This window comes from Lathyrus oleraceus, chromosome 4, assembly GCF_024323335.1.
Source record: "Lathyrus oleraceus cultivar Zhongwan6 chromosome 4, CAAS_Psat_ZW6_1.0, whole genome shotgun sequence".
Lineage (NCBI taxonomy): Eukaryota > Viridiplantae > Streptophyta > Magnoliopsida > Fabales > Fabaceae > Lathyrus > Lathyrus oleraceus.
The window spans coordinates 396,236,704-396,252,722 of NC_066582.1; positions in this window are offsets into that span (position 1 = coordinate 396,236,704).

The following is a 16,019-nucleotide window of genomic DNA, read 5'->3' on the forward strand; positions in this document are numbered from 1 at the left end:
TGTCACACTTCAACCAGCTCCACTTCTAGAGATCAGACTTCTATGAGTGACCTTCTTGACCACACACCCGGTTGACCCTGCCCTTGTCAACTGAGCACACACAGATGTCTCCTCTTCCAGGTCTGGAGTAGGTTCCAAACAAGGGTACCCATTTGTTTGACACCTAAAAACATCTGTTCTTCAACCAGCATCTGCATACTTGTTGAACAACATGTTCTAACATCACATAGAACATTGGTTCCACCTCATTGGAACAAACCCTCCTTGAGAGTCTTCAAGGTCTTCATATACACTAACCAAGAGTGTAAGAGAATCAGTGATCAGGTGATTCTTACCATCCTGACGTGAGAACATCATGATGAGTGGACTTGAGTGGACTCACGTGTCTTTGACATCTTCAGAGGTTATGATGAAGTCTTGAATACAGCAACCTTTCATCCACATGAGGGGAAACTACATCAGAGTTTGAGTTTTGCCAGGTATTATGCAGCGGAAATCATAATACAACTCAACCAATGAACACACACTTCATCAGATCAGCCTCCAAGAGCATGCCAAGTTTGAGTATGATTCAATACTTGCACAGTTGTCCCACACAAAGGTCCATAGCCAACCTCCAGAGACAGGTACACACCATTCCTGTCATGAACAGTCCATCCACCTACTTCAAGGGACCATTCAGGGAGAATACAGAACCTCCCACAGGTTCCAACATAACTTCTTGCAGGATACCAGAAAGTATCACCCATGGATCTCATCCAGAAGCAGAACAGGATGCCTGCTCTGATACCATTTTAAATTCTGGTGTAGTCAGATTTCAGATGTTCTATTCCAAGTCATGACATCTGATCTAACATTGTAACTAATACAGCAAGATAGTTATTAACCACTGTACTAATATGCACACGTTCACAGATGTCACGACATCTCATTCTATGTCACCCTAGAATGGATGAACACCTGGTTCTGTGCATCAGGAAGAAAGACTCAACATAGATCAAACCTAGCACTCACTCCTGTTGTTTTCTTATACAGTTATCAGCATGATATCGTACTGTTGATTTTGGACATTATCTGTTACATTGCTCCAGTGTGTTTGTCTTTTACTTGTATTTCCTGAATTAAAGGTTGAACACGTTAATCTAATTTCCACTTATTAGATTGCTAACAAATAGGCTATTTGTTAGGTTCATTAATTGTAGGTTAATAGTGTCGCATCCGCGAAAAAACAACCGGCGGGACTCAAATAAAAACACAACACAGAGCCGCCACTGCGCGTTATTTATCCCAAAATAGGGAAAGGAAACGCTCAGAGAAACCTGGAAAGGAAATGGTCTTGCGACCAAAGAGAAAGGGTAAGGGAGTCGGTTACGCAAGGGGAAGGTATTAGCACCCCTCACGTCCGTCGTACTCGACGGGATCCACGTCCTAGAATAAAGAAAAGGTTGCTAAACATCACACACACACAGGGAACGCAGGTGGGGTTAAGAGAAAGGGGCTCGATAGGACGTCGCATCCTATGCCTACATATCTTGTCTGGAACAAGAATCAGAGCCACTGTAGTTCGGCTTACGCACACCAAACAACACAAAACATACAAACAAGCAAGGGTGGCAAACATGGAGCCCGACAACCACTGGATGGAATTACGTCAGCATCCGAACCAAAACACGCACAAAACGGCAAACGTGGAGCCCGACTGCCAATCAATGGACTTACGTCGGCATCCGAACCAAAACACGCAATCAGATAACAAGTAAACACACGCAAAAAAGAAAAAGGTTGCCCGGAGTGGTCTCGCACGACCACCTGCCTACATACCTCGTCTGGAACAAGGATCAGGGCGATGTAGTTCCCCTGAAAGGGAAAAAGATTTCAGCCAGAAACCGGGGAAAGACACACTACTAGGGAGCTGGACTCGAGCCTAGTGTTGTCATGCATCGTTACCCTAAGTTCAGTTTTCTATCCTACTTGCATAAGCAAACTACTCCTATCCAGGAAAGAAGCAAGCATACAAGCGTACAAAATAATTCAAGCATACATCAAATGAGAACAAGCATCTCAAACAGATATCCACATAGCACGCACTATAACCAAACAAGTGGGCTCACACAATAGGTTTGACTGCCTCAGCAAGTCATCTGTACGGGCTGTGTTTGCTCTTAACCTTGCCATTACGAGGCTAAGGTGAAGCAGATGAAAGGTGAAGTGAGGATGAGACCTCACAGCTCTGATCCCTGACCAGGGAGAGCTTCTGACAAATGAGCATGGGTCCAGAATGGGGGAACCCTTCTATACTCAGAGACTCTGACACAATGTGCACTGCACAAGATCTTGGGCTTGTGATCTCAATGCTACAACCATGTAATGGGAGCAAGGAGAAGACTCAACTGAATAGTGGGGGATAGATTGCATATCCCTACCTTCCACCAATTGCCTTGATTAAGGACTTTACCTGCTTAGGCACAATATTAAACAATCACAAACATTGCCTCTTAAGGAGGACTTCAGACAGTTTGCCCGGTCAAATAACAGACCGGGTCTCCAGACTACATGAAGTTAGGAAGTTATACCTCAATGCAAGTTGCTTAAGCAAAGCAAAGCAAAAGTTCACAAGGAACTGAGCAACTAAAAGTACCTGGAAACAGTCAAACACAGTTAGTACTCAGACAGACAAAAATAAACAGCAAATATTAATCAGTCAGACTATACAAACTAATGCACAACAAAGGCAAGCTATGAGCTCAAGCCCAAACTTCACAACCTACAAAACAAAGTTATGTTAGTGTACAAACATCAAACAACATCAATTGAATTGACTTGGATCATTCTCCATACACATTGCACCTTTTCATCCTGAAAAATCAATCAAATGTTAGAAACTAGACCACTAGGCCAAGCCTAGGGTCCAAAGGCAAGAAAAATTCCTAAACAGCAAGGGATATCCAACCAAAGTCAAATTAATGTCAAACAAAAGCCAACACAATTAGTCCCATGTCCATATCATTCATCATGTTCATTTTATGCACAAAACAAATCAAACTAGTTCAAATGGAACACCAAACATCCAAACAGAACTATTGCATTCAATTCCATATCAAAGCAATTCCAAAAATCCTCAAATAAATTACACCTAAACAGGACATATCCTAGGTCTAGCATGTCAAATTTCAGCTTAATTGGTCAAAGGTATCTATGTCAATGAAAATCAACAAAAACAGACACAATTATATGAGCCAAATCACAACATCAACACATGCATTCACTTCAAAAATTCACAAGTCAATGAAAACAGTAAAGAAATGAGTGGGACCAAAACAGGGATGTCACATCATGTGTCTACAACTATCATACCAAATTTCATGATCATTCAATACCATATGAGCATTTCACATAAGATCTACCAACCTATGTCACACAAGCTTGCACAATTGACCAACAGAGATGAAAAATAGCAATCAATTTGAAAATGCCACATAAAATTCCACAAAAATTCACATAGCATCTTAACATGTTAATGAACATCCATGCAAAATTTCACATCATTCTAATAAGTCTAGGTCATTCAAATAAATCCAGCAAGTTGACATAATGAGGTGTGACACAAATTGTCACACCTAGGTTCCAAAATTCATAACTCAAACACCAGGAATCCAAAATTCATGAAATTTACATGTAAATAAACATCAACCAGTCTACAATTACCACAAAAAGTTTCAAGCATTTCTTTGTAACCATGAGGATTTCACAATGGATATGGTAGAATGTATCAAAAATGCACACAAGTGAAACAACCCTAGGTCAAACCTAATTTCTACCAAGCACAACTTCAAAAAATAAGTCAACAAAATTCTAGAGTCAAAAAGGAAGTCAAGGAAAAAATCCACATATTTTTCTGATTTTTTATTAATTTTTTATGAATTTTTTAAAGTGTTTATGAATTTTTAACAATTTTTTAGAATTTAATTAATTAATTAAGATTTACCAATGGCATAATTGTAAATTGTTACAGGCGGGGGCGGTAAACGGGTTATTTGAATTTTCAAATGGATTTTCAGATCAAACACTCAATCTTCATCGTTTTCACTCGAAAAATTTCCAGAAACCTATGAACTCGATGATCCATGAATCTCAACCAAAATGAACATGTGGCATATGGTTAGAACCGTCTCAACACGCACAATCCAAATATCAACCTAATTTAACCTAAAAGTTCCTAAATCTCACGGATCGATCGAGTTAGGGTTTTGGTTCGAAACTTCAAATCCAGATTACATAAGCTATAGTTCACCATTTGCAAAACCAATCATATCACTGTACTCTACATTCAACACACTACGATATGCACACAACAATCGAACAAATCTTGAGATTCGAAAAAATGGAAACCTGGAATGGCAGTGGAGATGTTGATGTTCTTCACGCGTTTAAGTCCAAAACAGATGCGAAACAAGCTTCAATAAGTTGAATGCCAGGCTCAGGTTCAATTAATTCCACTCCTAGCGCGCGAATTTTTGATTCACCATTGATGAGTGCACTTTTGACAGTTGAGCTTTGGTGCTTGATTGATGATGAGATGCAAAAACAGTTGTTGATGATGATGAGAGAAGATCAACACAACCAGAATTTCGAAGATTGAGCAAGAGTTGAGGAAGATTTTTGGATTTGAAGTTCAATGTGTTCTTGAGAATTTGAGAGAATTTGGAGAGTTTTTGATCTGATTTTGGGGAAGTGTGTATTCTGTTATGATTTAGACGTGATTAACAATATATATGCTAGCTTAAACCATGATTAACCATGCTAATTAATCAATTGGAATGTGTTAGTGAAATGTGTTAATTTCAAGCAAGGGCAAAATTGTATTTCCACATGCCAGCTCATTGCCACCTCATGGACAGCTCACACACTCTCAAAATGACATGTGTGAGCTGTTGCAACTTGTTTCACCTTCATTGGATGAGTATTTTGGAAATTCACTATGTGATGGCACTTTGTCCATTTTTGCAAGTTCATTTTACAAGTCAAATTCCAAACCACAAGGCCTAGGCATGTTATGATGATTCCAACAACTTTCAAATACCATTTATGAAGTGTTGCAAAAATCCCCACTCAAAAATTCCAATTATTTCACAAGTTGGACAATTTTGCCCCTGGTTCATTTAACTGTCCAGTTGAAATTTGACTTTTTGCATTGACCATTTTTGAGAAAATCCAATTATGCACCATGAAAGTACAGGTCAAATGGAGTTTGTGCATATAAAGAACTTGCAATTTGGACAAACCATGTGGAAATTATGGCCTCCTGATTATGGGTCATTTCTGAAATTCACTGGACCACAACTTGACAACCATACATGGGATTTTCAAGTTCTTGGACTTTTTAGAAAGGTGAGAACAAGATCTACAACTTTTATGTTGAACAATTTTTCATTTGAAGCTTCCTTGGACACGTGGTCTTGAGGTCAAAACTTTCCATTTTTGGAAACTTCCATTACAAGTCACTTTCTATTTTTGGCAATTCTTGTCCTGACTTGATTTTCTCCATTCTTAAGCTTTGAAAAGTCAAATAACACTTGTTCCAACATGAATGAAGTGCATCTAACTCATTTCCACCACCAACACTCTGTGGGGATACAACAGTCTTTGCCTTGCTGGGGATATCAATCCTGATTCTGCTTCGGGAAACCCTCACAGATACCTGATGACTTCATTGGGGAAATGCTCACAACAATTCCGCTGGGGAAATAGCAATCTCCAGACTCAACTGGGGATGCATCACTCTATCACCTGCTGGGGATAACCATCGTGACCCTGCTAGGGAAACGAATACTACTCCACTGGGGACAACCCACGCAACCCATAGGTAGAATCCGCTCAGCTGGGGATGCAGATATCCGTCCGCTACGGGAACTTGTTCAATCCACTGGTAGGATGAACACTGCTGGAGATATATCATTGAAACCCGCTCCACTCGGGGAGTAGCAACCTTCCGGTCTGGCTGCTGAGGAAATGTCGCTTAAACCTGCCGGGAATAACCATCCTGACTCGGCTCGGGAATCCACAGACCTTGATCTGCTAGGGATTTAGTCCTTTAATTCTGCTTGGGGATCTCGCTGGGAATTGAGAAAAGTTGGTTCAGAACACCCGCCGACTCGTCGAACCATGGTATCCACCCCCCAATCTCGTATCAGCCTTCCACTTTTGAGAACTCCCAGACTCGTCTGGACCTTTTCTGCTCCATCATCTTGTACTCCCTAATCGCTCCGCGCTCGACGGAGAGCGAACTCCTGGGATTTATACAGAAATTTCAATCTCCCGACTTTGAAGAGTCTTCTTGATTAATTCCGAAGGTCGTCGGACGTCTCGACGTCGTCCCTCCATCCTCATTCGTTTCTGGTCAGACTTTGCGGGGAATTTCTACAGACTTTCCAATCTTCCGATTTTGAAGAGTCTTCTTGATTATCATCAAGGATCGTCGTACGTCTCAACGTCGTCTCTTTCATATTCATTTGTCCCTGAGCGAACTCTCTGGGGATCTGCTTTTGTCAACAGCTTCCACACCACAACCTGCAAGTGAGTGAAAATATCTAACAGTTCCTGCAAAACAGATCGTTAGATAAAACCGTGCCCCAGGCGTGTCAAGATTTCAACACTTGAATACCGAGAAACAGACGAACAATTTGCACTCTGATGGGATAATAATTAACAACGCCTGTCAGAATCGGCGAAGAACACAATCTTGAAAGAATCCGTCCGGAACGGAAAAAGTCGGCCTAATCACCGAAACAGTCGACCCGGATACCAAAAATAAATGGTAACGCAGGGATAACCATGGCCTGAACACCACTCATCCGCTCGGGATTATTATTCCTTTCTTTTTATGCTTATTTTCTTGAACCCCGAAATTTTCTGCTCTCCCTCTTCTTTTTTTTATTTCCTTGAACCCCGAAATTTTCTCTGCACAAACGATCCTCGGATCTCTGCATTTGAACCCCACTCTCCAGTTTGCCAAAATAAATGGACCCCAATCTCCGATTTGAACCCCAGTCGCCTGACGATAACTCACGATCGCCATTGTGAACCCCGTTCTCCAGAAAATGCCGCAACATCTCCTTTTCTCCGTTTGAACCCCATCTCCAGAAAATGCCTCAACATCTTCTTTTCTCCGTTTGAACCCCGTCTCCAGAAAATGCCTCAACATCTTCTTTTCTCCAATCTCTCGTGATAATTCCGCTGGCAATGCCGGAAATAACACCAAACCACTCTGAGGGCGACATGTCAGAGGGTAAATCTTCATAAAGAAGGTAACATGTGTAACTCTTCCTCAGAAGACACCTATAACGACCTCCATCGGCCTCGGCCAGAGTCTAAGGTGACACATGAACAGAAGATAATCCTAAGGACCTCATCCCGGATACAGTCTTCAACTCCAATCTCTATTTGAACCCCAGGAAATGCCTCAGCATATACTCTTCTCTGATTGAACCCCGATCTCCAGAAAATGTCGCAACATCTCCTTTTCTCCATTTGAACCCCGGAATCGCGTTGATCGCGTAACGTCTTCTGATATCATTTCCATCTCTGTCCGACGGAAACATTTCCTCCAATATCGCACTACTGGGGAACACTGCTGATCTGACGTCATGGTACCACACTCCTCAGAGTAACACTTTCACTGTCTGGCCAAAACCACTTCTCAAACGGTAACCACAGCTTGAGACTAGCTTATGCTTGCAATGATGCATGATTGATTTTTCTGCGTAATGCTCCATAAACATGGAAATGCTACGCGATTATTTATTTTTCTATGTAATATGCCATGTTATTTTTTCATGATGAATGCATAAAAAAGTATCCCCCTCAAGGGACTCTTCTGGGGAATACGAGACACTCTGCTGAGAAACTCGTCACCGCTCCGATTTCCACCCGGCTGGGGAATAGCACTGCTGCTGGGAATAAGGCAACCCTTGCTGGGGAAGAACCTCCTTTGCACCCAATCCGCTCGAGAAACTGCTGGGGATAAACACCACCAACACTCTGTGGGGATACAACAGTCTTTGCCTTGCTGGGGATATCAATCCTGATTCTGCTTCGGGAAACCCTCACAGATACCTGATGACTTCACTGGGGAAATGCTCACAATAATTCCGCTGGGGAAATAGCAATCTCCAGACTCAACTGGGGGTGCATCACTCTATCACCTGCTGGGGATAACCATCCTGACCCTGCTAGGGAAACGAATACTACTCCACTGGGGACAACCCACGCAACCCATAGGTAGAATCCGCTCAGCTGGGGATGCAGATATCCGTCCGCTACGGGAACTTGTTCAATCCACTGGTAGGATGAACACTGTTGGAGATATATCATTGAAACCCGCTCCACTCGAGGAGTAGCAACCTTCCGGTCTGGCTGCTGAGGAAATGTCGCTTAAACCTGCCGGGAATAACCATCCTGACTCGGCTCGGGAATCCACAGACCTTGATCTGCTAGGGATTTGGTCCTTTAATTCTGCTTGGGGATCTCGCTGGGAATTGAGAAAAGTTGGTTCAGAACACCCGCCGACTCGTCGAACCATGGTATCCACCCCCCAATCTCGTATCAGCCTTCCACTTTTGAGAACTCCCAGACTCGTCTGGACCTTTTCTGCTCCATCATCTTGTATTCCCTAATCGCTCCGCGCTCGACGGAGAGCGAACTCCTGGGATTTATACAGAAATTTCAATCTCCCGACTTTGAAGAGTCTTCTTGATTAATTCCAAAGGTCGTCGGACGTCTCGACGTCGTCCCTCCATCCTCATTCGTTTCTGGTCAGACTTTGCGGGGAATTTCTACAGACTTTCCAATCTTCCGATTTTGAAGAGTCTTCTTGATTATCATCAAGGATCGTCGTACGTCTCAACGTCGTCTCTTTCATATTCATTTGTCCCTGAGCGAACTCTCTGGGGATCTGCTTTTGTCAACAGCTTCCACACCACAACCTGCAAGTGAGTGAAAATATCTAACAGTTCCTGCAAAACAGATCGTTAGATAAAACCGTGCCCCAGGCGTGTCAAGATTTCAACACTTGGGTCACTTAACCTTCCGAATAAGATTTCAAGTTTTCAATCTTATAAACATGCATTGGAAGGGACCTGTATGTCTTAAAATGCAAAATTCTTTATCAAAAATATCTGGATGTTTTTGCAATCAAAGCGGTAGTGAAAAACAAAAACAAAATTATTTGACTGAATATGCATTTTATTGATTGAAAAGTGTGGCTCAAATCGAGCAATACAAAGGAAGCAATTCCTGAAAAGAGGTAATTGCGCACAAAAGGAAAAATCTATCCTAATGGCAATGTGAAACCCGTGATCTCATCGAGTTCCAACTCGGTTACACCCCATATGTCCTCGGACTCTCCATGCCTTTCTGCCTTCTGAACAAGACAATTCCAATTGATCCCTACCGGGTATTATCCATGATGCTTTAACCAAAGCGCAAACGATCATGCTGGACGCAGTTGTTCGTTTCAATCCCTCTTTTGCCTGGACCGCCCTTTCGGGTTTTCAGTCCACCGGGATACCCCTTTTTGCCCAAGTCGCCTTTTCAGGTTTTCGACTTGCCGGATGTACAGTTTTTCTTCTTATCCCTAATTTTTGCCCAAACCTTTCTTTCTGTCTTTGGTTCGCCGGGATGCCCATTTTTGCCTGGACTATTTTATTCTTTTCGTCCAGCGGGTCTCTTTATACGAAGTATTTTTTAACTGCGTCCGCATTCACAGGGGATGGAAAATCTTCGCCATCCATGGTCGTTAACAACAAGGCTCCACCAGAGAAAACCTTCTTGACCACGAATGGACCTTCATAATTTGGTGTCCATTTGCCCCTTCGATCGTTTTGAGGAGGAAGGATCCTTTTCAGCACCATATCACCTACGCGATATACCCGAGGTCGCACCTTCTTGTCAAAAGCACGCTTCATCCGTTGCTGGTATAACTGCCCATGACAGATGGCTGCTAGCCTCTTTTCCTCTATCAGGCTTAATTCTTCGTACCGGGTCCTTACCCATTCAGCCTCTTGCAACTTTACGTCCATCAGGACTCTCAAAGAGGGAATCTGAACCTCAACAGGTAATACAGCCTCCATCCCATATACCAATGAGAAAGGAGTTGCCCCAGTGGATGTACGTACCGACGTTCGATACCCATGTAATGCAAACGGCAACATCTCATGCCAGTCTTTGTAGGTTACCACCATTTTCTGCACAATCTTCTTTATATTCTTATTGGCTGCCTCAACCGCCCCATTCATCTTCGGACGATAAGGAGAAGAATTGTGATGCTCGATCTTGAATTCCCGGCACAGTTCTGCCATCATCTTATTGTTCAAATTAGAACCATTATCAGTAATGATTCTCTCGGGAACCCCATATCTGCAAATGATGTCTCTTTTGAGAAACCGGGCAACGACCTGCTTCGTCACGTTCGTATAAGAGGCTGCTTCCACCCACTTGGTGAAGTAATCAATAGCCACTAATATGAACCTGTGCCCATTCGAAGTTGTAGGTTCAATCTTTCCAATCATATCAATGCCCCACATAGCAAACGGCCACGGAGACGACATTAAACTCAACGGATTTGGAGGCACATGCACCCTGTCAGCATAAATCTGGCATTTATGACACTTCCGCACGAAATTGAAACATTGGGCCTCCATTGTCATCCAGTAATAACCTGCCCTTAGCAGCTTCTTTACCATTGCATTCCCACTGGCATGGGTACCGAACGATCCCTCATGAACCTCTTTCATCAATTGGCTTGCTTCTCTGTCATCAACACATCTGAGCAAGACCCAATCAAAATTTCTCTTGTACAAAACCCCATCCTTATTCAAATAGAACACCATGGCTAACCTCCGCAGAGTCTTTCGGTCCCTTTTCGATGCTCCCTCAGGATATTCTTGAGTCTCTAGATAGCGCTTGATATCGAAATACCACGGCTTCTCATCATCAGACGCTGTATCAACAACAAACACATAAGCCGGCCTATCCAGACGTCCAACCTCAACACTGGGGAACTGATTCCACCTCTGCACCTTAATCAAGGCAGCTAGAGTAGCCAAAGCATCTGCCAAAGGATTCTCCTCTCTGGGCACATGATGCAACTTCACCTTGGTGAAAAACGTCAACAATCTCCTCGTATAATCTCGATACGGAACCAAATGAGACTGATGCGTATACCATTTCCCGTTAACCTGATTTATCACCAGAGCTGAATCTCCATATATGACAAGGTTCTTGATTCTCAAATCAATCGCCTCTTCAATCCCCATTATGCAAGCTTCATATTCAGCTACGTTGTTGGTGCACTCAAATGTTAGCCGAGCAGCAAAAGGAATATGGGATCCTTTCGGCGTAACCAAAACAGCACCAACACCGCTTCCATTCACGTTAACGGCCCCATCAAACATCAAAATCCATTCGGATTCAGGGTCAGGCCCCTCCTCCGGGATTGGTTCCTCACAATCTTTCGACTTGAGAAACATGATGTCCTCATCAGGGAATTCAAACTTCATCGGTTGATAATCATCAATGGGTTGCTGGGCGAGGTAATCAGACAATACACTCCCCTTAATCGCCTTCTGAGAGGTGTACTGTATATCATATTCAGTCAAAATCATTTGCCACCTCGCAACCCGTCCGGTCAATGCTGGCTTTTCAAAAATGTACTTGATCGGATCCATCTTGGAAATCAACAAAGTGGTATGAACCAACATGTACTGCCTTAGTCGGCGAGCAGCCCAGACCAAAGCACAACAAGTTTTCTCGAGCAGTGAATATCTAGTTTCACAGTCGGTAAACTTTTTGCTAAGGTAGTATATGGCATGCTCTTTTCGACCAGACTCGTCATGCTGCCCCAATACACACCCCATAGACCCCTCGAGGACCGTCAGGTACAGAATTAACGGTCTTCCCTCCACAGGAGGCATCAGAATCGGAGGCTCCTGCAAATATTCTTTTATCTTTTCAAATGCCGCTTGGCAATCATCATTCCACCTGACCGTTTGATCTTTTCTCAATAATTTGAATATCGGTTCGCACGTGGCTGTTAGATGAGATATGAACCGTGAAATGTAGTTCAATCTACCTAAAAAACCACGAACCTCTTTTTCTGTTCTCGGTTCAGGCATCTCTTTTATCGCTTTTACTTTTGCAGGATCCACCTCGATTCCTTTCTCACTCACAATAAACCCCAGCAATTTACCGGACCGCACTCCGAACGTGCACTTATTCGGATTCAACCTCAGTCTAAATTGTCTCAGCCGGTCAAACAACTTGGCCAAATCTATCAAATGCCCCTCTTCTGTCTGGGACTTTGCTATCATGTCATCAACATAGCATTCAATTTCATGATGAATCATATCATGAAACAAAGTCACCATGGCCCTCTGATAAGTAGCACCGGCGTTCTTGAGACCGAATGGCATCACCTTATAACAAAAGGTACCCCACGGTGTAATGAACGTTGTTTTCTCCATATCCTCTGGCGACATTTTGATCTGATTATAGCCAGAAAAGCCATCCATGAAGGAAAACACCGAGAATTGAGCTGTATTATCTACCAACACATCAATGTGCGGTAATGGAAAATCATCTTTCGGACTAGCTCTGTTCAGATCTCGGTAGTCCACACACATTCTCACTTTCTCATCTTTCTTCGGGACTGGCACAATGTTCGCAACCCATGGCGGATAATTAGTGACAGCAAGGAAACCAGCATCCCATTGCTTCTGCACCTCTTCCTTAATTTTCATCGCCATATCAGGTCGTGTTCTACGCAACTTCTGCTTCACTGGAGGACAATCTGCTCTCAATGGTAGCTTATGCACAACGATATCGGTATCCAACCCTGGCATATCTTGATAAGACCAGGCAAAGATGTCGACATACTCTTTCAACAATGCCACCATTCTGCTCTTGACACTTTCCTCCAAAGCAGCCCCGATTTTCACTTCTTTCTTAACCTCGTCGGTACCCAGATTCACAACCTCAGTCTGTTCCTCGTGTGGCTGAATCACCTTCTCCTCTTGTTTCAACAACCTGGCTAATTCCCCTGGTAGTTTACAATCTTCTTCGTCTTCTTCCTCAACAAGATAGATCGGATTGTCGAAGTCATACAAGGGTGTAACAGGATTGTTATCAATGAGATCCGGAGCGGAATCGCATCTGCATGAATGTTGATTCATGCATTGCTTTAGAACCGGTGTGACAAATCAAAAAGAAAAATGAAAAACATTGCCATTTTTATTTTGTTTTTATTTTTAAACTGCAAAAATAAATGAAAAACAGGGAACACCGCTTTTGACTGAAAAACATCCTTTTATTAATGATGCAAATTTGCAAATTTAAACATGAGGTGGCCCTTACAATGGACCATTACGTGTCGGGCAACACGCATGGCTTTCATGCATATAAAAATGAAAACAAGAAAAATATTACTCTTCAAGGAGAGTGACCCGGATGATCTTTTCAGCCCTCCAGTTCTGGATTCCCATCCCTGGTGTGCACGGCTTTATCCATTGGTCGATGTCGCAGTCACTATCAGCATCCTCACTCATCATACAGATGTGATCCGGATCCAGCATTCTGGCGCTCGTGAAGGTTACCGACGTACGACGTCCTCTTCCTTGTCCTGAGCCTCGGCCCGGCTGATATCCAACCCCAAATCTGTCTTTCTTTTCAGGGATCTCCATCATTCTTCCCCAACCAGGAGCTTCTCCACTCTTGACTACCTCAGTAGCCTGCTTATATGAAGCGATGGATGGTTTCTCTTCTTCTTGCTTTGCGAACAGAGCATTCTCCACCTTAACAGTTTCAAATGCCTGGCTAGGCGTCTCCCATATTTCACCATCCATCTCCACGTACTTAAACGAGGACAAGTGGCTGACGAAAATGTCCTCCTCTCCACAAACCGTGACGACTTGACCTCCCCAGACATATTTCAATTTCTGGTGCAAAGTCGAAGTAACTGCTCCCGCAGCATGAATCCATGGCCTACCCAACAGGCAACTGTATGCCGGCTGAATGTCCATGACGTAGAAAGTTGACTTGAACACCTCAGGTCCAATCTTCACCGGCAACTCAACTTCCCCAAACACGGCCCGCTTTGACCCATCAAAAGCCCGCACAATCAAATCAGTCGGGGTCAAAATCAGCCCATCACAGTTAAGCTTCGCCAAGGCTTTCTTTGGCAACACATTCAATGAGGAGCCGGTATCAACCAGCACATGCGAAAGCACGGCTCCTTTGCATTCCATTGCTATGTGTAGTGCCCTGTTATGGTTCCTTCCATCCACCGTCAGGTCCATATCCATAAAGCCCAACCCATGGCTAGCATGCACATTGGATACGACCGTCTCCAACTGATTGATGGTGATCTCTTGAGGAACATAAGCCTTCTTCAGAATTTTCAACAAGGCCTCCCTATGCCCCTCTGAGCTCAGCAGCAATGAAAGAATTGAGATCTTGGAAGGAGTTTGCTGCAAATGATCAACCAGTTTATACTCCGACTTCTTAATGATCCTCAAGAACTCTTCGGCCTCATCATCAAGTTTATTGTCCGACCCCACGGGCGCCGGTGTCACCACAGGAGTACTTCCACTATCCACCACAGCCTTTCCCTTTGCCCTGGCTAAAGCCTCGGCCTTTTCTTTTTTATCTTTTTCTTCCTCCCCTCTCCTTAACGCATCAGGAGCAAACAGCCTACCACTGCGAGTGAAACCGCTGGGACCGGCATTATCCACCTTTAGCACGGTGGTTTCACTTGCAGATTGTTCCTCCAACTTCTCGCCGTTGCAATAAACTTCCCCACCATAATGCCATGGCACGACGTCATCTTTGTCATAGGGAATCGGCCCAGGTACCGTGATGGTAACTGGAGCCTCCTCCACAAGGTTTGACAAATCCACCGTGTCATAGTAAATGGTTATAGTGGAGATCTCTTCCTTCTCTTCTTTGTCAGCCCTCTCAATCAGGATATCACCACTGTCCATCAGACCCTGGACACACTTCCGCAGAAGCTCACAACCGTTCTGAACAACCCGACATTCAACACAATCATCACCACAGCCCGGGTAAACCCCACTCTTCAACAACTGCCTCTTGACCTCAGCCAGAGGCGTCTTCAGCTGATCAACATCAGTCAGCCCAACTCTATTCTCCTCGGAGATTGCATTCACCCCCCTCTGACCATGCGCAGGCATGGGATTTGCATTGACATTAGGAGATGGTGCAAAATTGATTGCCTTTGAATCCACTAAGTCTTGAACTGTGTGCTTAAAAGCTTTACAGTTCTCAATATTATGCCCAGGCGCACCTGAGTGGAACTCACATTTGGCATTCTCGTCATAGCTGGCTGGCCTTTGGTCAGGTCTCAAAGGCGCCAGAGTTCTGGTTTGCACGAGCCCCAAATCTTGCAACTTCTTGAACAAGAAAGCATAGGTCACCGGAGGCCTGTCAAATTGACGATCCTGTGCTCTGCCCCTGACCTGATAACCAGCCCTTTGCTGCCTCTGCTGAAAGGGTTGTCTCTGTTGCTGTTGCTGCTGCTGTTGCGGTGCAGGTTGAGGCTCGGCAGGTATAGTTACCGCAGCAGTGTGCTGGAAGTAACGGTCCCTACCGGGTCCTCGTTGAGTATAAACGGCACTGGTGTCTCCTTCCTTCTTCCTCTGCCCACCATTACCAAACGGTTTCTTTGAACCGGAAGAAGACGCAGAAGCAGTACCCTGAATCTTTCCCAGCTTCAACCAACTTTCAATTCTTTCCCCTGCCACCACAATGTCAGAGAAATTGGTGACAGGACAACCCACCATCCTTTCAGCAAACGGCCCCTGCAGGGTCCCCATAAACAAATCAGACATTTCTCTATCCACAAGCGGAGGTTGCACCCTCGCAGCCAGTTCTCTCCACCGCTGGGCATACTCCTTAAATCCCTCATTGTGTTTCTGAGACATACCCTGCAGCTGGGTACGGCTCGGAGC